The following is a 24,462-nucleotide window of genomic DNA, read 5'->3' on the forward strand; positions in this document are numbered from 1 at the left end:
GAAGTTGGAGGTGACAGGGCCTGCAAGGAAGAGCAGTTGGGTAGGACCCAGGCCTCCAGGGGAGAGCAGTTGTGGGGGACCAGGCCTGCAAGGGAGGGCAGTTAGGGGTGACAAGGCCTGCAGGGGAGGGCAGTTAGGAGTGACCAGGCCAGCAGAGGAGGGAAAATGGGGGTGACAGGGCCTGCAAGGAAGGGCGGTTGGGTGAGACCCAGGCCTGCAGAGGAGAGCAGTTGTGGGGAACCAAGCCTGCAGGGGAGGGCAGTTAGGGGTGACCAGGCCTGCAGGGAGGGCAGTTAGAGGCAAACAGGCTGGCAGGGGAGCAGTTAGGCATCAATCAGGCTGGCAGGAGAGTGGTTAGGGGATGATCAGGCTGGCAGGCAGAAGTGGTTAGGGGCAATCAGGAAGGCAGGCAGGCAAGCAGTTGGGAGCCAGCAGTCCTGGATTGTGAGAGGGATGTCTGACTGCCCGTTTAGGCCCGATCCTGGTGGGATCAGGCCTAAACGGGCAGTCAGACATCCCTTGAGGGGTCCCAGATTGGAGAGGGTGCAGGCTGGCCTGAGGGACACCCCCCTCCCCCCAGTGCATGAATTTCATGCACCGGGCCTCTAGTATATTATAAATTTACCCATTATAAATATGTAATTTATTCATTTTAACTAATATTACTGAATGATGCCAAGCCCAAGCCCTATCGTAGGTGCTGGGGATGCTATAGTGAATAAGGTGGATGAGGTCTCTGCTTTCATAAAGATTCCAGTGTAGTAAGAAAGGGAAATAATAAACAAGGAATATAATTTAAGGATGAGGAAGGAATAATAGAGTAGGATAAAACAATAGTGACAGGCTGTTCCATTTTAGATAGGATGACCTCCTCTCTCTGAAGCGGTAATATTTGAATGAAGTGAATCATGTGACCATCTAGGGAGAGCATGCCAGGCAGGGAATAGCAAGTGCAAAAGCCCTCGGGCAGAAGCATACTTGTTATGCTCCTTGGACTTGAGAAAAGCTATAGGGCAATGCCACTGAATCAGAGGAAAACAAGAGAGGAAGGAATCAAGGTGGAGAAGAACCAAGAGCCAGGTCAGACAAAAGCTTGGCTTCCAAAGTAAGGCTTATTAATTTTATTCTAGGTGCAATGGGAAGCCTTGGCAGAATGAGCAGGGAAATGACACAACAAGGTTTACATTTTAAAAGAGGATATCACCCTGGTCGGGTTGTGGCTCAGTTGGTGTATGGTTGTCCCATACACCAAAAGGTGGCAGGTCTGGTTCCTGGTCAGGGCACATGCAGGAGGCTCTTTCTCTCTCTTCTCTCTCTCTCTCTCTCTCTCTCTCTCTCTCTCTCTCTCTCTCTCTCACACACACACACACATACACACTCTTCCTCTCTCTAAAATCAATAAAAGTAAGAGAGTCTCAAGCAGTTTGGAGAATAGACTCCAAGAAGTAAAGAGTAGAGACAGGGAAACCAGTGAGATGGTTAGTGCAGTGGTCCCAGTGAGAGACAGCAGAGACTCGACCAGCAGTGGAGTTGGTGAGAAGAGGTGAGACCTCAAGTGCATTGTGATGACTTGATTTCCTGATAACTGAATATGGGTTTGAAAGAAAGAAGGATCAAGATGATTCTGCAGATATTGGCCTGAGTAACCCTTCACTAGGGATGCCCTTTGCTAACGTGGGGTATGTCGAAGGAGCAGGCGTGGTGGGAGTGAGAAGGGTATGAAGCAAGTGGATATTAGGAGAGTAGTCTGTTGTATGTACTTTGTTGGAAAATAAAGGCTTTGTACTGAGGATTTAAAGAAGACCAACAGAATGTCCTAGAATCATCAGAGTTCAGCGCTGCACTTTAGGTGTGTCCCATAGAATTCTGTATAACAAAAGAGCTGAAAACTTCTAAGCCTATTTGCTGAAAAACAAGCTATACGATGAGTAAGGCAGAAACTATATGTGGTTAAAATGAGTTTGTCCTATCTCTTTCATTTGAAAATTTGGGAGGGGTGTGTTAGAAAGAGTTCTGATAAGCTGATATATTGATAAGAAAATATACTGGGCATCAGATATCTTGAAGGCAAGAATGGAGAGATATCTGTTTAAACAAACACCCCCTCACTGTTTTATTGCAAGAAAACACTCTAGACAATTCACAGCATGCAGACTGTAGGATTATTTTTCATTTAACACCAGGGAGCACTTCTTGAATTTTTTAAAGTCTTGCTACAAGATCCAAAGATGGTTGGTAAAACTGGCTGTTTATTGAGAAGGATTAAGTACATTTCTGTGTTTGCTCATATCTCAGCTCCGTGGTTAACTGTTCAAGATCGATCTGTATTTTAAAGTATATCTTCAGTGGTTTTCAACTACTAGGAGTTTATTTATCTGGAATGTCAGAACTATAGAGTCTCTTACTCCTTATCTTTTCAGAGATCAGCTTCCAGAAACTTTACCCAGGAGATCTGACAAATGTCTCCACTGAGTGGATGAGTGGAATAGTGTGATATATACAATATATACATACTCAGTAGGACATCAGAAGTTCTTAAGTATGTTTAGCACCATATGAAGCAGTCCACATTCTACAATTAAAGGAATTCTACGGGATGCAGAATGTCTTTGATGCATCTCCTGGAGGGGTGGGGTGGGTTCAAGCTTCTTCCCTTTAGTAAGCATGTAGCTTGAATGTTAACTTATAGGTTGACCTAAAGATTGTTCCTATCCATCCACAAATGTGTTCTGACCATATGTATTGGGTAAAGCATTAATTGACACTTATTTTGAAAACAAAAGAGAATTTGGATAACCACTCTGTATACTCTGTGACCAATCTAAACAGTATACTTCTGTGTGTTTGTGTGATTCCATCTTTAGGTGGGAATTGATGTTCTAACTAAACATTTTTTTTCATATACAAAGTGGGAACAAAAGTAGATTTACAGTTGTTCATATGGAAAATAATACTATAGTTAGTAAATAATACAAAAAATAAACTCTGTGTTTCGAGTACTCACAACTGTAAACCTACTTTTGTCCCACCCTGTATATCCTACTACCGTAGGAAAGTAGATTGTGTATGATTTTGCCAAAGCAATCAATGGTTCTTACAGGAATGTGATTAAATGACAAGTCTTTTCTTTGTTATCCCCCATATTTATATTTCTAAAATAGTAAGCTGGAAAGTAATGGAAAATGTTGGTGGAGTTTATCGTCCATAACTTATTTAATTCATTAGTCCTCGATATTTTGATCTTTAATTTCCAGATATTCTTCTGAGATAGATAAAATCTACTATTCTCAATAATCTGCCTAGGACATGTAATAACACAATATAGCATATTGACATAATACTTAAATCACAAACTACTGTTCTGCTATGTAGCCTTGAAAACCCTGATCAGGCCACTCCCCAAAGAAAATAAAACATTGTGGTCAATTATCTACACTAATAAAAGAGAAACATGCAAATTGACCATACCTCCACTATGCCCACAAGCCACACCCACCAGCCAATCAAGAGTGACTATGCAAATTAACCCAACCAAGATGACAGCGGCCACAAAGCTGGAGCGAGCAGGAGGCTTGGGTTGCCCTGGTGATGGAGGAAGCCAAGCTTCCCACCTGCCCTGGCCTGCCCTGGCCTCCTCTCAAGGCTACAAAGTTTCAATTATAGAAGATAAATAAATCCCAGATACTTGCTTCCAGGGGGCCCTGGCCTCCACTCAAGGAGGCGCTGAAAAAAAAAAAAAGAAAGAAAAGAAAAAAAGGAGGGGCTGGGAGCTTGGGTTGCAGGGGGGTTATCAGGCCAGGATGGGCGGCAATTGTGGGTGATCAGGCTGGTGGGGGGCGGGGCCATTGGGGGTAAGCAGACCAGCAGGGGGGCCAGTTGGGGGTGAGCAGGCTGGCATGGGAGGCAGTTGGGGGTGAGCAGGTTGGTGGGGGGGCATTTGGGGGCGAGCAAGCCAGAGGCAGGGGGCAGTTGGGGGCTAGCAGGCCGGCAGGCAGAGTGGTTAGGGGCAATCAGGCAGGCAGGCAGGCAGGTGAGCAGCTGGAGCCAGCAGTCCTGGATTGTGAAAGGGATGTCTGACTGCCAGTTTAGGCCCGATCCCTGTAAACTGGCAGTAGGACATCCTTCAAGGGGTCCCAGATTGGAGAGGGTGCAGGCCGGGTTGAGGAACCCTGCCCCCATGTATGAATTTCGTGCACTGGGTCACTAGTGTGTGTGTGTATATATATATATATATATATATATATATATATATATATATATACACACACATACATACACACACATATATATATATATGATGTATATATTTATATGTATACATATATGTGTATATATTTATATTAAAACATTTGTATAATATATATTAAAACATGTGTCCTTGCTTTATATTTATGTATATGTGGATATATATGTGGAGCTATATATATAAATATATAGTATATACATCTATAAAAATAAAAGCGTAAGATGTTAATTAGACCAGATGTCCTTCCAGACAACCTTCTGGACGAAGCTAGGGCTGCAAGGGAAGCCCAGGTCCCAGGTGCTAGAGGGAAGTTCTTGCCAGCAGCCCGGGGAAGGAAGGCCTATTCTTGCACAAATTTCGTGCATCGGGCCTCTATGAGTTTTATGTAGAAGGATTTCTTTAAGTTGATTAATATTATAACATTGAAAATTTTATTTAACTTGTGTTTTACTCTCAAAAACATGACTCTGAGATCTTTTAATGTGCTTACATATGTGTGCACGTCATCCTTTTATAGATTGCATGGCATTTTATATTTGGATATGCCATAATTTGTTTCATAATTCTCACAATAATGAACATTGTGGCTGATATTTAATCATTAAAATGACCATGAAATGAATTTCCTTGTCAAAGTCTCCCTCTGCACATGTAAAAATACTTCTCAGGCTAAATGTGTGTAGCTCAAGTGTGCACAGATACTTATGGGTATACACATGGTTCTTTAATCCATCAGGAATATATTTTTGTGAATGAATAATCAGTTATGCCACCACCATTGCTGAGCTGTTCATCCCTTACCCAGAGTTAAGACGCTACCATTCTTGTACCCAAATCATATATGTAGCTATACATATGTGCCTCCATCTGGACCTTATGGTCTGTTCCATGGTTTTATTTATCTTATTTTTTTTTACAAAAGCATACTGTTTTCATTATAATACTTTTTAATAACATTTTAGAAAATCATTTTGGCAATTTTTGCATATATACTCTTCTATGAGAAATACTGTGGGAATTTGATTAGGACTGGATTGTATTTGAAGATAAATTTGAGAACTTTCATCTTTATAATATTGAGTCCTTACATTCATAACACTTTCTCCATTCACCCAAAACTCTTTTACTTCCTTCAGTATGCTTTTATAGTTTCCTCTATAAAGTCCCTGCATGTGTATTAAGTTTATGATTGAGTACTTTTTAGTTGCTGTGGCTATTGTGAATTGAAAACTCTAAAAATTATTTTCTAATGGTTATTGCTGATAGATAGAAAAGCTAACACTCCTAACCTCATTACAGCACTATCTACAATAGCCAAGATATGGGAACATTTCTAAAATGGGAATAATTATACCTACATAACACATAATCCTTACATAACAGTAGGGATTTAAAAAGACAACATATTTTAACATGAATTTCGATGGCTGGAATGTAGTATACAATCATTAAGGGTTAGTTTCCATAACTCACCTTTTCCCTTAAGACTGCACTGTAAGATTGAAGGGAACAGAGAGTAGCGCCCAGGAAAATGCTGGCACAGAATTGTTGTATGAAGTTAGGCACAGCATTCTGGTGCTGTTATCACATGTCTAGATATTTGTTTGAAATATTTCTTTGAGGAGGAGGAGGAAGGACATTTTTATATTGAAACTCCAGTGATACAATGTCAGCATTTAATATCTGAGTTCTTGATTTTTTTAACCAAAATTTATGCTTTTTCAGATGCCCTTCCTTTTAAGGTGTTTGTTAAGATAAAGGCTATCTCATGAGCATTTTAAAACAGAATTGTAAAGAAGATGAAGTTCTGAAATAATTTATTGGATAATCTTAAAATTTTAAACTTTATCATACATATCAGAATTTATGACTGACAACCCAAGTTGCTCTTATAACTGCATCCATTCAGAAGTCAAGGATATCTTTCTAGCTTTTGAAGAATCAACTTCAAAGTTGTCTTGAGAGGTCAGAGCATCCCCAGGTTGCCAAGTAGTAGATGTTTTGATCTTGGTTCCCCTGCTTTTCTCTTTACCATACACCTGCTGGGCTCAAGGATATATATATATATATATAGCGTAACCTGCACCTGGCGGGCAACCTACCCTATAATTATAGCAAATTACCTAAAAGTAAATAAGAGCCTGGAGTCTTTGAGTTAAAAATGTAGCTCTATAAAGTGACATTGCCCTCACAGCCTTTGGATTTGGCACTATATTTAGCCTTTGTCTTGAAATTCTCCAAAGTATGTTTTCCAGCTGACCACATAGGCAACAGAACATTGTTAGGTGTTTTCATTCTTGCCCATGGCACAGCTATGTCTTATCTGATTGTAGTGAATATTCACTGTCAGCTTTCACCAAAATGCACAAAAAATTAGTAATATTATGAAATTCTATCAGACTTTCTGCAGGCTGACAACGGATTGTGCTAAACTACTTATCTAATTCATATTTCAAAAGCATAAGCCGCACATTCTCTCAATTTAAAAGAAATGAACTTAGTATTAAGATCCCAAATGGCCCTGCATGGATTCCTCTTTAAATAAAAAACTCACCAGTGAATTCAGGCCAAGAAACCAGTGTGTTCAGGCAATGAAACCTTTGTAGCACTTCTCTTCATGTTGAGAAAGACTTGCATGTTGAAAAAGATGACAGTTCTGACAGGAGACTTTCCCACATTCATTGCTTTTATAAGGTTTCTCTCCAGTATGAGTCTGAATTACATCATGGGAAAGTTAGTTTCGTGACTCCTTTAGAATAGCTGTGGTCTTGAATATGGAAAGCCAATTAATCTACAGTGTAAAGCATAATGGTCAAGAAATTATATATGAAAGTTATTTGAGAACAATAATGATATGTATTATTATACAGGATAATACCTCAGACTGTGAGCTAGTTCAAGGAAACAATCATGTCTTATTATTAAGACTTTTTGGTACTTGCTTTAGCGCCTGCCACAGCATAGAAATCTTAGATGTTTTTGAGTGAAAAATAAACATTAGAAGTAGCAAGGTGATAGTTAAAGCTAAGAGAATGTTCAGTAATGACAATGAAAAGAAATGAAGTATTTGTGTCCTAGGATCTTGACCATTGACACTGAGGCTTGGTAAATGGGGAAATAGGTCAGAGCCTGATCCAGAGACCAGGAAGCTTTATTGGGCTGGGATGAGTCAGAGGAGACTAGACCACAGACCCAGGGTCCTTAGGCGATCCTGTAGGAAGTTGTGGGGCTTTGGTCAGGTGATCTGAGTCTGGAGGAAGTTTCTATATCTAAAATGAGGACAGCCCTAACTGGTTTGGCTCAGTGGATAAGCATTGGCCTTCAGACCTAAGGGTCCTGAGTTTGATTCTGGTCAAGGGTACGTACCTCCCTTGCAGGCTCCTCCCTAGCCTGGTCCCTGGTCAGGGCTGGTGCAGGAGGCAACCAATTGATATGTTTCTTTCACATCAATATTTCTGTCTCCTACTCTCTCTAAAAATCAATGGAAAAATGTCCTTGGGTGAGGATTTAAAAAATAGATAAATAAATAAATAAATAAATAAATAAATAAATAAATAAATAAAATGAAGGCAAAACTGAAGCACAATCCAAAAACACCCAGAGACCAAGCACAGAGGCACAAGATAAAAACCAGTTGTAATAACAATCTAATGGGGCTGATTTAATATAAACCTGTCAAGTGAGCTACAGGGCAGAGTTTTGTTACTAATGTATCCCTGACCCAGAAAAGCCAGAAATAATGGAAACTAGGAAGTGTTCATTCATAATGAGGATGCCATGGGGACGTTGGCTGGAAGGTGGGGCCCATGGTGGGAGAGCAGAGACAGCTTATTGGGTCCCTGGTTTTCCAAACTAAGGATTTTATCTGAATTACCAGAGTCATTCAGAAAATGGGAAACAAAAGTGTGATTCCCCAACTCTTGTTATATTACTAAAATGTATAAAGAACCAGGAGTTTCATGTATTACTCAAAATGCCTGACTTTTCTGGAATTCCAAATTTTTCAGCAATCACATTCAAATGCCACATCTTTTTGTAACACCACATATAAGAGGATTATAGTTGTTTTCCTTTTTTAAAAAATCGAAACCACTTTTTTTTTTTTTACAATTTAAAACTTATGAAGTGTTTATTCTTGGAATTTTTCATTTAATATTTTCAGACTATGGTAGACCACAGTAACTGAAACCACATAAAGCAAAACCATGAATAAGGGGATCTACTGTATAATTCTAAATGTATAGGTAACAAGAGCAAAACATTTACAAAACTAAAAGGAGAAAGAGATAAGTCTATAATCATGATTAAATATTTTATACTTCAGTAACTGATAAGATGAGAAAAAATTAATAAGGCTACAGAAAATTTGAATAACAATGTCAACTTGACCTAATATCTGAAGTAAAGAATCCACATTCTTTTCAAATGCACACAGAATATTCATCAAATAGACTATATGCTGAGCCCCAAAATAAGTGTCAATACATTTCAAAAGGTTGAAATATTACAGAGAATGTTCTTGGAATAAGAAAAATTAAATTAAAAAATAATAAAAATACAACATCTAAAAATATCCCCCCAAATTGGTAATCAAACAATATACTCTAAACAACCCATGGTAAAAAGAAATATGTCAAGGAAAATTAGAAAATACTTTTAATTGAATGACAATGAAAACACAACATATCAAAATTGGCCTCCTGAGACAAATGAACTTACTCATTACCATGCAGAGACTGTTTTTTAAATGACTTTCCCATGTCATCTGGTACATACATAAAAACGAAAGCAGTTCTCTAAGCCTCTTGGGTAGGGATACACCTGGCACGTGGAGCCGCTCCTTCTCCTTGCCTGTTTGCACTTTCATCCAATAGAAGAAGATGATAAACAATTTTGGATTTCCCCACTGATGGAAGACCTTGTTTGTCAACATTCAGTATCATTGATAGCATCCTCAATGCCCTTGCCCCTGGGCTTCGTGGCTGCCATGGAGACTGAAGGTGCTGTCAGGTGACTGTGCGGCAGGTCAGCCTTGCAATGCCAGCGCCCTGTCAAGCTCTGCAGAGCTTTGCCTTACGTCCATTCTTAACTATTCATCAGCGTTTAATTACCAGTGGGCACTTCATCCTGAAAGTTGCCACCACCAGCTAATTTTAAGAATACAGGAAGCTCCAAGAGGGCCCCTTTACCCAAGAACCTAAAATAGCTGCGATGTTCTCACCTGAGTATGCACGGTAAGGGAAAAGAGTTCATGGTGGCCACGTTGGAGGTGGGATTGTGAAGCCAGATCCCAGTGCTTGGTGAGTAAAACAGAAGCACAGGCCTCTCTGTGGCAGCGGTGTGGCCGTGCATTGACGACTCCTCTGCCTTTAGAAAATGCTTAGGTCTGTGACTATAGTACTCTTTTCAGACTTCAAGTCATATATCCTGTTTGGAAGAATGAAAGCCTCTATTCCCAACACATTGGAAAGTGCCCAGGCATACAGTACAGGCTGCCTTCTAGCCCATTTCTTATCTCTGGTTAGATTATCTAGGTATTTCCTCCTGAACATGCCTTATACTCACCCACTCATTTCCAAACATTTTCTTCCTTTCTGTTGGGCCAAATTAAATGCCTTCCCTGCCCCACCCAGAACCCCCAGCTTCCTAAATCATACTGGTTCTCTGGTTTGAGTCTTCATGGTGCCTGGCACCCTCTGAACACTATGACCTAGAGCAGTGGTCGACAAACTGCGGCTCTGTTGACTAATGAGTTTGCCAACCACTGGGATAGGGGCTTAATCACAAGGAACAATAACAGCCTGTAATTATTGGAATCGAGAGTCTAGGTCAGTGGTCGGCAAACTCATTAGTCAACAGAGCGGCAAACCGCGGCTCGCGAGCTGCAGTTTGCCAACCACTGACCTAGAGTATTCTCTTCCTCTTGTGAATACCTCAAGTTCTTATCATCGGCTATCTCCCAAGTAATGACCTGGGTGGACATTTGTTCACATAAACAACTAGTTGTTGAGAAAGCTTGCCTGGGGAAGGGAAAAGTCTACTGGGCTAAGAATCAAGTAGTCTTGAGCTTTTGTTTCAGTTTGGCCTCATATTGACTTTAGATAATTCATTAAATGTTACCATGCTTTAGTTAGCTCATCTATATATATAAAAGCCTAAGTGACCATCGCAACTGAACAGATGACCAAACAGGCTGCATGAGGCGACTAGGCCGGCAAGGGGGTTAGTGAGGGGCGACCAAATTCGTGCACGGTGCAGGGGAACCCTCAGGATCAGGCCTAAACCAGCAGTCAGACATCCCCCAAGGGGTCCCGGATTGGAGAGGGTGCAGGTTGGGCTGAGGGGAACCCACTCCCACCGTGCACAAATTTCGTGCACCGGGCCTCTAGTCTATATATATAAAAGCCTTGACTGAACAACCGGTCAACTGGACACTATGACATGCATGACCACCAGGGGGCAGATGCTAAATGCAGGAGCTGCCCCCCTGGTGGTCAGTGCACTCCCACAACCAATTTCCAATGGCCAGCCAACCTCCCGTGGTCCTTCCCCCAGGCCAGCCAGCTCTGATGGGCCCTGATGGGTCCTGATCGCTGGCCAGGCCGAGGGACCCCACCCGTGCATGAATTCGTGCACCAGGCTTCTAGTCTTGAATAAGATGATAAGACAAGGTAATTCTTTTTTCACTTTAGTACACTATGAATTATTTAATGGCAATAAATTCATTTATCTTTTTATTGTTATTGCTACACTAAATAATATTTAGTATTAGTCATTTACATAGAAAATGTTTTTTTTATTTTTATTGATTTGAAAGAAAGAGAAACCAATTTGTTGTTCCCCTTATCTATGCATTCATTGTTGATTCTTATATGTGACTTGACCGAAAGTAGTACCTGAAACCTTGGCACAACCTTGGTGTATGGGGACAATGCTCTAACCAACTGAGCTACCCGGCCAGGGCATAAAAAATGTTTTAAAAAGCACCTACTTTGTGCCAGGCACTATTTCTCTTCAGTTATATCTTCCAATATTTCCAAATCCTCTTCCTCATATTACATAAATGTTGATGTATTAAAGAGGTGAGGTAGAGTTGTGCTAATATAGAAAAAGTTTCCGTAGAAGGTAAGTTTGAAAATAAACCTTAAGGGAATAAGGCATCAGTGTCAGAGAGGAATAGGAGATAGAAAATACACAAAGGAAGAAATGAGCCAATCATGTGCTGGAGGAAACAACATACAGATTGGATTGACAGACCTGAGTAATAACAGTAATAACAGTGACGGCTGGGACTTGGACAAAATTTTGGAATGTCAGGCTGTGGAATTTAGATGTGATGGGTCAGGAGCACAGAGCTTCTTAAACAAGGAAAGTAATTCAATAAACTATATCTTATTTTCAGTGTTATTGAGATTATTGACACGTGACATATGTAGATTTAAAGTGTACAACTTAAAGTTTTGATATACATATATATTGTAAAATGTTTATCAACTTCTCACATAATTACCCTTGTTTTTTTGTAGTAATAACATTTAAGAGCCACTCTCTTAACAACTTCCAAGTATATACAGAGTGGGGCAAAAGTAGGTTTACAGTTGTCCATATGGAAAATAATACAATAATTAATTAGTAATACAACAATAAGCCGTTTTGTGTACTCAAGACTGTGTAAATCTACTTTTCCCTGCCCTGTAATATAGTATTGTTAACTACAATCATTGTGCATCCCCAGAACTTACTCATCTCATAACTAGAAGTTTGTACCCTTTTACCAACATCTCCCCATCCCCCGATCCCCATCCCGTGGTAACCACCAATCTACTCTCTGTCTCCATGAGTTATGAATATACTATCTCTTAAGAATAAGATACCCCTGTAGCATAATGGAATATCAATGAGACTGGCAGAGACTAGGAGGGAAGACAAGATTGCAGGAACCGTGCATGACATAAGGCACCAAAGGAGGACATTGGAAAAGAGGCTGAAGGCACAGACATCAGGGTAGTATCTCTCAGTGACGTTCCCTGTTTGGGGATATTGACAGATGTTCTATCACATAAACACCCCCACAACACCAAAAACGACACAAAAGCTATGGGGGTAAATTCTGTGATAAAATAAGTTTGGGAAACAGTAGTCCAAACCATTAACATAAATTTATTTTCTGTAGTTGTGTGTTGTGATTCTCCAAAAAGTAGACACATTTGATGTAAGACTCCCCCTCCTTTTTTCCCCATACTATTTCTTAGAACTAGTGTTCCACAGCACACGAGTTTGAAAACGAGTTTCTCAGAAAAAGGAAGAGATCTTAAGCATATTATAGAAACGAAAGGGAAGAGAGAAGAACTTCAAAGCCCAGGATGATTGAAAATATGTCTATATATAAATCAAAAGTTGGATATATAAATCAAAAGTTGGATAAAACACAACTGAAAAGAAAGGCAAAATATGGATTAAAAAAGATAAGTTATATGTGTGGAGTGTCTCCATTTTCATCTAAAGAAAATGACCTTGTTGTCAGTTTGCAGGGTTTAGAAGGTGATAGGACACCCAAAGGGAGGTGTCACGTCCTTGCTTTTGAAAACATGTTTGTAAACTTCATACACCACAACCAGGTTTATAAGGCCTTCATGACCTGACCCCTCCCACTCTCAGCCCCATCTCATGCTACCTTCCCTCCTTCCCGTCTTGTTCCAGTCACCCCTGGATACATTCAGGTTTTGAATAACTGTCATTTCAGTGCCATTTGAATAACATACTTCTGTGTGTTCCTGCCCCTGATCTAGAACACACCTCCCACCTTCTTTTCCTGGCTAGTGCCGAGTCATCATGCAAGTTTCAATTTAGATGTTTCTTTCTCCAGGAAGCTTCCCTCTGCCAGGAAATCATGAGGACCTGTCAGACCCCTGTGAGTGCTCACATTGGCCCTGAAGTCCCCTCCCATTTTATTGTAATTGCTGCCCTGCCCCTATGTGTCCTCCACTGGAAGGTAAGTTCTGTGAGGGCTGAGTGCTTGGGGGGCAGGGGATGAGGAGTGTGAGCTAACCTTACTCACACCCTCCTCCCAAGTCACTTGGCAGTGCTTGGCACATAGAAGGCACCTGGTAACTATCCATTAATCACCTACGCAACCCCTTTGACAAGTACTTTAATAAGATCTTGTGATGCAATGAGGCCCTAACACTTCCCCCTGCAACAAGCTTGACAAGCTTATGACAGCTTCCCTCAAAGCACTCTGGGCTGTTCCCTCTTTATTATGCCCCTTAAGCATCAAGGTCCCTCAACTGCTTACAATTCACAAGATGTTTGGTCAAAGCCAAGGGAGTGTTGTGACACAATGTACATACAGATGGACAGGTTGACACACTAATTGATTCATTCATCTATTAACATGTAAGCTCCAACAGACCAAGGATTTTTGTGCCTTTAGCTCACTGCAGCAGCAGCAGCAGCAGCTACACTCATTCTTCGCTCACAGTAGGTACTTCATTGTAGTGGGAGATGTGCTGTGCAGCCCAGATTCACCCTTCCCCTTGGACCAAATGTTGGTGGCTGACTGCTCACAACTGTCTCACCCCAGGAACTCCCCTGACTGAAGAGAGCTGAGTGACCCAAGGTTTCATGCCCTTTCCAGGGGTATAAAGACCCAGCCCTCTTGCTGAAGGGCCATCCAAGCTCTAGAGTTTCCTGTGGAATTGACTAAAGTGACTAAAGCTTTGTTATGATTACAGTGCAGTTCAACTCTTCCCTCTGTCCAGTCCTACATCCTTCCCTGCCCATTGTTGATCCCAAAGGACCCTATCAATATACTACCTATCTCAAAGTCCATTTCATGGGGATTTCAAAGTTCATTTCATGGGGATCCATGAAATGTAAGACACCAATGATAAGTAAATGTATGGATTAACAACTTTTATTGAGGACCTTCTGAGTGCCTGGCATTGTCCTGGGTGCTGAGAATAGAAAGGTGAGTAAGATAAACAACATCTCTACTCTCAGGTAGCTTCCATTTTAAGAGGGAGGCATGAACAAATATAATTTCAGATAGTGATGTGGGCAATGGAAAAAACAAGTGGATGTGATAGAGAGGAGTTGAAGGTACAAAGGCTTTTTTAAATGGGCTAGTTTTAGAAGGTCTCTCTGATAGTTATTTGAGCTGAAATTGGAATGATAACGAAGAGCCACACATGTAAAGATCTGATGAGAGTGCTTCCAGTAGAAGGCACAGCTAGTGCAAAGGCCCAAAGGCAAAAGTGATTGGAAGAGTTGAGGAACACAAAGGTCCGTACGCCTGCAGCAGTGAATGAGCAGCAGGTGGCAGGATAAAGCTGGAGATGTCGGAAATCCATCACATAGGGCCTTGTAAACCAGTAAGGATTTCATATAAAGTATCAGGATACGACTTCATCACGCAAGTAGGTTTTAATGGCCAGCTTTTATAATTGTCACTTTGTAATTCTCCTTTCTTTCTATCACTAGTCCAGAGAGACCATTTTTGTTTTTGTTTTTTCTTTTAGGGTTTTTGTTCATTGTAAAAGAAAGAAAATATATTGGGCTATTTTTTTTCCTTCCCTTGAATTAAGGCTAGAGTGTGTTCAGGCATCTCTTAACATGCTCTATCTCTATTTAGTCTGGCTTCTGACGCCCCCAACATATTCTGTCAGAAAGGTAAATACGCAGCTGAACCCCAACTGAGAACAGAGTGAAAGCCTCTCTGGGCTCCCGTGGGGCTGGGCTGCGGTGGAGGGTGCGGGGAGCTATTTCTCATCCAGGGTGGCTGAGCACCAGCCGCAGCCTGCCGAGAGCCACCACTGTAATTATGTACCTCGGATATTTCAAAAGATAATAAATGAGAAGGAGCTAGAGAAAGATAATTTTATCAAGAAGCAGAAATTAAACTATGACCACAATTAAGTACTAAATTAATTCCGAGCCTATGATTACCCAAGGCAAACGAGCAGTGTCATGAGACCTCTTTGTCTGGTAGAAGGAAAGATACGGGTTTTTAAGGAGAGAACAACTTTTTTTAACAGGTGCTGAAATCAAGGACAAATTATTCATATGGATCCTAATTACAGAGGTTTTGAGAAATCTAACGGATACTATCTGTTCTGCAAAATCATTTTTACATGTATTTCACATGGTCGTTTCTTCTATGACAGTGATGGCGAATCTATGACACGCGTGTCAGCACTGACACGCATAGCCATTTCTGATGACACGCGGCCGCATGCCAAGAATGAAACATTTGCTGCTCCTGAGGATGAAACATTTGCGACTAGAGTCTTGGAGTTAGTTTTTTCCTCAAAGTGACACACTACCCGAGTTATGCTCAGTTTTTTGGCGAAGTTTGACACACCAAGCTCAAAAGGTTGCCCATCACTGGTCTATGAGCTCTTGAGTAAAAGTCGGTATAGGTCATGGTATAGAGCTGTGCTTTAGATGAGGCACTGGGCTTACATGATCCAATGTGCTACAGTTGCTGACCAGAATGTTACTGGATGGATGGTTAGTATTCTCTTTGGCAGTTTGCAAATATCATTCATTTTTATCAAGGTTTTGACAGTAGCTCAAGCACAGATCATCTATCTTGCCTGAAAAGAGACCTGTAGGAATTTTAGGTGCCAAATGGTCAAGTTACACCTGAAGATACAATACTCCCCTGCTCCATGTCACAGAAATCTGTCTTGACAACAGTCACTCCCTTCTGGACATCCGTTCAGAGGTTCGTGTCAGTTCATGTACGCGGTACTCTCTGCTCCCATGGCTACTACCCTCCATTCAGTTTTGAGATCCTTTGAAAGGTAGAGTCAACAGTTACTGTCTGATGGTTTTACAAAATAACAATCGGCTTTGCCTCTTTTGAGTTTACAGATACAGTACAATTTAGCCTCCCTTGTTCTTCTGCGTAGAGGGGGAACGAAGGGCTCTGACGGGGCTGGAGCCACAGGGTCAGGTTAGAAGCCGGCACCTGAGAGCAGCAGAGGAATGAGCCCATATAGTGAATTCTAGGAGGGGCTACAAGACACCTTGACTGAGCAGTGCCTCGGGTGCTCGGCCAAACAAAACAAATAACTTTCAACGTCTTGCTAGTTTTAATTGTGGAAGAAATTGCACATGACTTGGAAATAATTGAAAAAAAACAAAGGAAAAAGAAATGGCCCATAATTCAACAAATGATACATCTTTCTCTTCTACATTTTGATACACTTCCATTCATCAGTCTTTTTAGCCATGCCTACTCCCTACCACTTAATGTCCCAAGTCTCACAAGTCTGAGACATGACAAAATGCTATGTCTGCTTTTTATGTCTAACTTGCCATGATGTGAGTCCCAACCCCACCCCCACCAGCTAATTCCCAGAAACTAGCTGCCTGGAGGGGTCTCCTGGCAGGTTTTCCTGGCAAATCTCCTACTGCTTCAGAAACACCACCAGCACCCCCGCCCCCCACGTTTCTCCACACTGGCCTCTCACCTTGCCACCTCATTGTGCCTCCATGCCCTCCATCCTCATGCATCCCTGCGCTGCAGGGACACCAGTCGGGGCAAATACATCCTCACTCTAGCTCTGCTGAAGGGCTGCTGCAGGTCCCACCCTTCCGTGGCTACTAGAGGTAGCGACTCAGAGTTTAGAGAACCCACTTCATGGCAAGCCACCTTCTTCCCTGTGGTGGGGATGACTCAGCTCCTACCCATCAGAACTCCTAGGCATTTCCACACCTTAGAGTCCAGGTCCAACTTAACCCCGGAAGGAGGCCTCTCAGATCCAAAACTAGCCTCTTCCCAAGAAGGCTGCGAGTGGGAACACACGTTACGTTATGGAAATATTACTTTAACACAAGGGTGGGGTCTGACCCTGGGGCCTTAACAAGATAATCGCAGCAGGCCAGCAATGTACTTCTCAAGGCCTAGGCTAGGGTCTTTTCTTTTCCTTATAGTTTTTTCCTTCTCCCTCTCCCTCCCTCCCTTCTCTCTGTTACTCCTCTCTCTTTTCTTCTTTCCCTTTCTTCCTTCCTGACTTCTTTCCTTCTTCCTTTTCCCTTCTATCTATCTTCAGCCTCCCTCCTCTCTCCTTCACACCTTCTGATCTTCCTTTCTTCCTTCCTTTTCCATTTTTATAATTTTGCTTATCTAAAATAATATAAAAATATTTCCTGTTATAAAAGTACAATATGTTCCCATTGTATAAAATGAGAAAATCCAAATGAATAAAAAAGGATAAAGCAAAAAGACTTATAAAATTACCACTTCAGAGCTAACCACTCTGTTACTTTAACTGTTAGAGTCTAACACATTGATATATCTTAAGAAGAATCTTAAAGTTAAGGTAACTTCAGGTATTAGAGCCCTGAGAACCTAGAAAGGAGTGTGCCTCCCCTTTAGAATTAAAACTAGACTAAGAGGGGGAATTCTAATAAAAATCTACAGGAAAGTGGAGGCCTAAATTAAGTTTTAATTGAAAATAAATTAGTATTTTCCAGTAAGTTACAAAATGTAGATAGGCATTTATTTATGTAAACGTTTGTTAAAATAATTTATTTTGCTGCTTTATTAAAGAAATTATAGATTTTTAAAAGTAATTTATCACTATATTAGGTGATCAAAACTATGGCCAGAAAATTACCAAAAAATAGAGAAAGAATTTGCACCAGAGCCCTTAAGTTAGCATTAGTACCAGTAGCATCATATCCACACTGAGAAAATGTGGGCCTCTGCTAGGACTTTTCAGCCATTACTTCTTCTTTTTTCCTTCTTTTATGAACTACTAAAATTAATATAAAATGGGCAATCAAAAATTCTAGATTCTAGCCCTATTATGAGAAAACCTGTCTTAGATGATTTTGTGAAAACAAAATGAGATATCTGATGTCCAATACCTCTGAAATGCTGAATCAATTGTATGAAATATGGTAATGTTGTTTTAAAACTTTGCCTTTCAAGGGATTTTTTTAAAAACATGGCTGTTACCGTCATTAGAATATTTTTGGTGAAAAATGACACCAAAGGAAAGAATCACTTTGCATTGCTCTATTCCAGGCATCCTCAAACTATGGCCCGCGAGCCACATGCAGGTGTTTTTGCCGTTTTGTTTTTTTACTTCAAAATAAGATATGTGCAGTGTGCATAGGAATTTGTTCATAGTTTTTTTTTTTTAACTATAGTCCGGCCCTCCAACGGTCTGAGGGACAGTGAACTGGCCCCCTGTTTAAAATGTTTGAGGACCCCTGCTCTATTCTTATATTTTAAAATGTTGGGATCCAGGTGCTTTAGATGGAAGATACGTGGGTGATAAGCTCTGTTTTTCCAGAGGAATCTTTGCTTCCAGCCTTCTTCTCATTTTAAGCTCACACCATTTGCTTAGCTTTAGCTATCATGTTTTCTAAATGCATCAAACTCTGTTTTGTAAATAACCTAGACAGAAGGCCACACTCACACCTCCATCACTGCCACTAATTAATCTTAGAGACAGTTCTCTGAACTTCAGTTATAATACCTCATGAAAAACGTGCAAACAAAAAAATTGCTTCGAAACGCTTGACATGAAACAGGTTTTATAAGCTTTGGGGGCACTTGATTAAGGAGCCGATGGCGCCCCCATAGAAAGCAGTGGTATGTGCAGCATTTAGATGAACATACATGGCAAAAGGTTTTGCAACTCTACCAAGTTCATTCTTTCAGACGATGTTGTGCAGGACACACATGCAGAGGAGTAAGTGTCCCGCAGATTCAGAAACCTCCTTTCTGCTACTGCCCAGCACCAGGGGCCGCGGCACCAGCAGGTTTGTGGCTGAGGCACAGTGTGAGAGGGCATGGGGACTTCAGACCAGCAACCACTGTGAGCACCTCCGACCACTTCCTGCTCCCTCACCGTGTTCACTGCTCAGGGCTCTACACTTACCCGGTTAAAAGGACATCTGCCTACTGCCTTCCCATGACAGATTATAAAGTTAGGTGGTGCCATGGTGGATATGGTGTAAATTTTTTAAAATTAATTAATGTTTTCTTTTTCATTGAGTTTATTGGGGTGACGTTGGTTAATAAAATTATATAGGTTTCAGGTGTACAATTCTATAATACATCATCTGCGTGTTGTATTCTGTGTTCAAGTCTCCTTCCATCACCATTTATCTCCCCTATACCCTCTTCTACCTCCCCCCACTCACCTTTCCCTCTGATCAGCACACTTTTGTCTGTGTCTATGAGTTGTGTTTTTTTCTTAATCCCTTCACCTTTTTCACCCAACCCCACAAACCCCCTCCCCTCTGACAGCTGGCAGTCTGTTCCCTAGCTAATTTAAAGGATACCAAAGCCCCTTGTTCTCTCTCTCTCTCTCTCTCTCTCTCTCTCTCTCTCTCTCCCTCTCTCTCACACACAGTGTAGAACAAGAACAAAGGGGACATTTTAGACACCTTTGACAATCCAATACGGAGTTACCATCAGCCACGACAGTCATGTCAAGTGCTGTGTCAGGACTAAAGTAATGGGGTGTAATGGCAATGCTCTTGGAACACCCCAAAACACAAGTAAAGGACTCCATATGGACACCGACATGAGCGGGACCCCCACCCCTATGGGTTACCAGAACTCAGAATGTGGTTGTACCGTGGGTCGCGCTCAGAGTCCGCTGCTGCCACTGCCAGCCACCTGGATGGAGACCAATCCCTCCCCCCGCCCCCCGCCCACTTGCGGACAGCACTAGTCACTGGGACTGCGTGCTGGATGTTCGCTCTGATCGCTTCTAGCGAGTAAACTCCCTCTCTGTGTACAACCTGCCTGTGACTCTATTGGCTTATTGGGGAGTCTCCCCTAATACACTCGGCACAGTGGAAAGTCAAAACATGTGTGAGTGACTCCTTTCGGGGATGCTCCCTTGTTGATGACACACCCACACAATTTATCCAAATAGAATATATCACTTGGCGTTAACTAAGTACATATTTTATTTACATACATATTTGAGGTGAAAGGAAAGTCCTTAGACTATTATTAGTCATCAGAACCAGGTTTTGAATGAATTTTCCAGTCTCTCTACCTAGTCAACTTGAAGGAGATGGAAGTGCATTCGAGAACATTGAGTTCAGAAAAAAATGAAAAGAAAATGACCCTGAAGTATAGGATGCTCCTTGTGATACAATCTTAGGGGATGCGACATGCCCATGCCATGCCGTGGGGCCTGAAGCCGTTCCAGGACGTGGGGCAGCTTGACATGGGAGAGGGGCAGAGAAAGAGTGTTCAAATTTGATCATTTAACAACCAGCAGCACAAGCCAGGAGTTTCCGCAGCCTCCTTGTAAAGGGAAGGTCAGAAGTGTCTGGGACTCCAGGGAAGCTCGGTTGCACTCACCTGGCATTTTTCACAGTGAAAGGAACTTCTGAACACTGTACTGAGGTTGTGAGTAAACAATCAAGGTCCATTAATTCAGTACTTTAAATGGAAGTCTCAGAGAGGCAAAGAGGAGACATAGAACCCGAATCAAAGAGAAAATTGTGACACTCGTCCAGGCAGAACAGCCCTGAACGGTGGGAGATGAGTAGGAAGAGAATAGGGAGAGGAGAGGCATGGGCACACGTTTCGTATTGTATATCTCCCTTCCTTTCTCCGGGGCCATTAGTTCCCATGATAGGAGATAATAAGCAAAGCCAGAGACGAAAATCAACATTGAAAGAGAAAATCACCAGCTGAATATGCAGTCGGGCGTGCTGTGGCTGAGGGTCACGCTTCACTCACTTTGACTTCATATGTGATGGTTGTGGGTTGACTGGAACTATCTAGACCCCAGATCTTTTTTAAGTATCAGTTGACAATGCCTCTTCCTTTCTCCACCCATAGATGTTAAGTCACCACCCAGTACCTCAACCTTGCCTAATACTCACTCCACCCACCTACTTTCATACACTCACACACACACACACACACACACACACACACACACACACGGGCACACAAATGTATGCACACACATATATGCACATGTACACACACATGCACACATAAACATAGATGCAGATAGATGCATAACACAGAACTCAGGGTGTTTGCTTCAGTTTGCTGCTCTAATCCTGGAAAACTAGTTTCTCACAGCAGGAATTAAATGGGGCCTTTCTGCCCTCCATGGGGAAAAAATGGAAAGAAAATGACCCAAATGAGGGTAGATTTCTAGGGCCTAGAGCACCAAGAGCTATGAGTTACCTTCAAATACATTTCAGCAGAGCTTCCAGTGAACAAGATCATTGATAAGCAATTTAGTTTCTTAAAACCAAAATAAAATGCAAGTAATGAACTTGAAGTAACAGCAGCACAGATCAGACAGAAAAATACCACTTACCTCCTTCCCTCCCCCACATTGGTCTTGCTTTTGGAGTAAAGTTTTATTACCATGGGGACTGTGCTAAGAATATACGAGAGAAAGCAGAAGAGGGCTGTCACCAGGGCTAAATTATCTAGCAGATCTGCATGGGAGTGTTGCTTATAAAAGTGTGGTTGGAGGTCATTCCCGGCTAGACAATGCGCAATGAAGATTTTTGCGGCTTCCCTTCATCCATGAGCTGCAAGTCTGAATTCATATGAAAGTAATTTGCTCTGTAAACTCCTGTTTCCTGATTAATTTCAGCTGAGAAAACTCAGCAGACACAATATGTAAAAACTTGCTGAGACACCGGAAAAATCTCTTGTAAGGCTTCCTGGCCCCCATGACTATTCCATTGCCTGGTGTCCAGTCCCTCTCAGACATTGATTTGGTGCTTTCTGTGTGTGTAAGAAGATGTGCCAGATACTTGGGGGGGCATGAATCAGACACATCTCTCTATTCAAGGAGTTCACAGTCTAGGAGGGAGCCGAGAACATAAACAAATGTGTAGGATGTCAAGTAGAAAGCCACACGATCCCTAGAAGAGGCAGAGAAATGGGGCTATGGGAATTCAGGGAGGGGGTGCATTCTAAATAGAGCTGTCAGGAAAGGCCTCATGGAGGAGGAGGCTGAGCTTGAGGGGCATAAGGGCCTGCATTCCATTCAGAGGGAAGAGAATGAACAGAGCACACACCACTGGACATGTGTCCATGGAAAGGCAGTTCCATCTGGTGAGAGCAAATGGGGGTATGGAAGGCTCTCAAGGAACAAGAGCATGGGGCTGAGGTTTAGGGTCAGATCTGAAGAACTTTGGGAGATATGAGAGGGTGTTTGGACTTTATTCTGAGAGCAATGGAGGCCAATGAGGGTCCAGAAGCCCAAGGTAAAGGCTGGGCCTTATGAGTTCAGGTTAACAAAGATATTGACACTGAGAAGGAGAGACTATTGTAAGATTCTTGTAGGAATCCAGGTGAGAGGGCTGAGGGCCTGCCTTGGGAGGAGAGGGGCTGTACAGCGACAGGGGAATGGGAGAAACATTGATTGACACATTTCTTTGGCCTGATGCTCCATGACCCAAAGGCCCACTGCTGAAGCAGCCAGCCTGGAGGGTTTTATTCTTGCATCCTGGTCCTGCCCAGCATAGTAAGACCAGTCGTGTGGGTGACTGGGGATGATTGACAATGCCTGAGAATTTTTTCTTTGTTCCAAATAGGCTGGTTGAGGATGAGCAAAGCAAAAGGGTGGTTCTGCTTTCACTTCAACAGAGGATTCAGATGGATAGGAAATAAAAAGTTGTTTGGAAACATACTAATATCTATATCACAAATGTTTAGACAATGGGTGTGTTTCAGCATCTTTCAGAAACATTGCTTAAATGGATTTCAGTAGAGGGAACATCTCCTTTTCACGGACATCTATAAAATATTGATAGTGTCCGAGTCTGGAGGCTGGGAGAGTTTAAAAGACTGAGACCCAGATCTGGAGAACTGAGTTGGTTTAGCACCAATGCCATGATGCAGATGCTCCATTTAAACATCAGTTGAGTGTGCCATGAATATTAGAAAACACATTTCCAAGAGAGCTTTGGTGGCATCTAAAATAGTTCTCACCTGCATCCAAGAAAAAACAGTCACTCAGCTGCATGAAGATCTTGGAATCTGTTGGGTGGTAGGAGTGATGGAAGGAGAAGGAACTTACCTCTTGAACATCCTGTCAAGTAGATGCACAGAGCCAGGAAGGGTTTTGTTTGATCTTGGTGGATCAGTTACCACGTTAAATCCAAACCAAACAACCTAGAGAAAAAGACTCACAAGATGTCAAATAGGATGTTTAATTTATACAAAAAGGACAAAAGAGAAATATTTTGAAATTCTGTTTCACAGCCGTAATTCATACTCCTTGTACTTGTATATTCCCATAAGTTTTGGTCACATGAAGCAAATACGGAATTTAAAATTTAATGAGCTCTACTCATGGTGGGCCGCAACAGCAGCCTCCCAAGGTGTTAGCTTTTAAATTATAGTGTATATTTAGGAAGTAAATTGATGATTGTCTAGAACCCTTCAGCACTGAGTCACATGACATTGAGTCAGCTCTGGCTCCTGAACATCAAGCAATGCATGCATATTGGCCAAGAATAGAATCCGGGTCTTCCACATAGCAGGCAAGGATTCTACCATTGACCCATCCTGGGTCATAATGTATTTGTACACAATCAGATTCAATCCTCATGGGGAAGTAGTATTACCCCTATCATGCAAATGAGAAAAATGAGGTTCAGAAAAGTGAAGTGTCTAAGACAGAGCTGGGATTTGGGGCCTCCACTCACTGTCTTTGAGGAGCAAGCAGCTTTGCTGAACACCTCCTCCTCCTGATCTTCTCTAACACTGCATTCTCTTCCTGTTTTCCCTGTTAATCCTTCTTTTGCTCTTTCTCTTCAGCTTATCCTTTAAATGTAGGTTGTTATGAGTTGAATTATGTTCTACTTCCACCAAATTCATATGTTAAATTCCTAACCCCAGACCCTCATGATGTGACCTTATTTGGAGAGAGGGTCTTTACAGAGATAATGAAGTTAAAATAAGGTCTTTAGTGCAGGTCCTAAGTCAATATGACTGGTGTTCTCACAAAAAGGGGAAATTTGGACACATGTACACAGAGAGAATATGATGTGAAGATGAAAGCAGAGATCAGAATGATTTTTCTACAAGCCAAGGAACCCCAAAGGTTGCTAGCAAACCACTAGAATTGAGGATAGGAGGTGGAACAGATTCTCCTTCACAGCCCTTAAAAGGAACCAACCTTATTGACACCCTGTTCTTGGACCTCTAGCCTTCAGAGCTATAAGGCCATAAATTTCTGTTT

This window comes from Cnephaeus nilssonii, assembly GCF_951640355.1.
Source record: "Cnephaeus nilssonii genome assembly, chromosome: 6".
NCBI lineage: Eukaryota > Metazoa > Chordata > Mammalia > Chiroptera > Vespertilionidae > Cnephaeus > Cnephaeus nilssonii.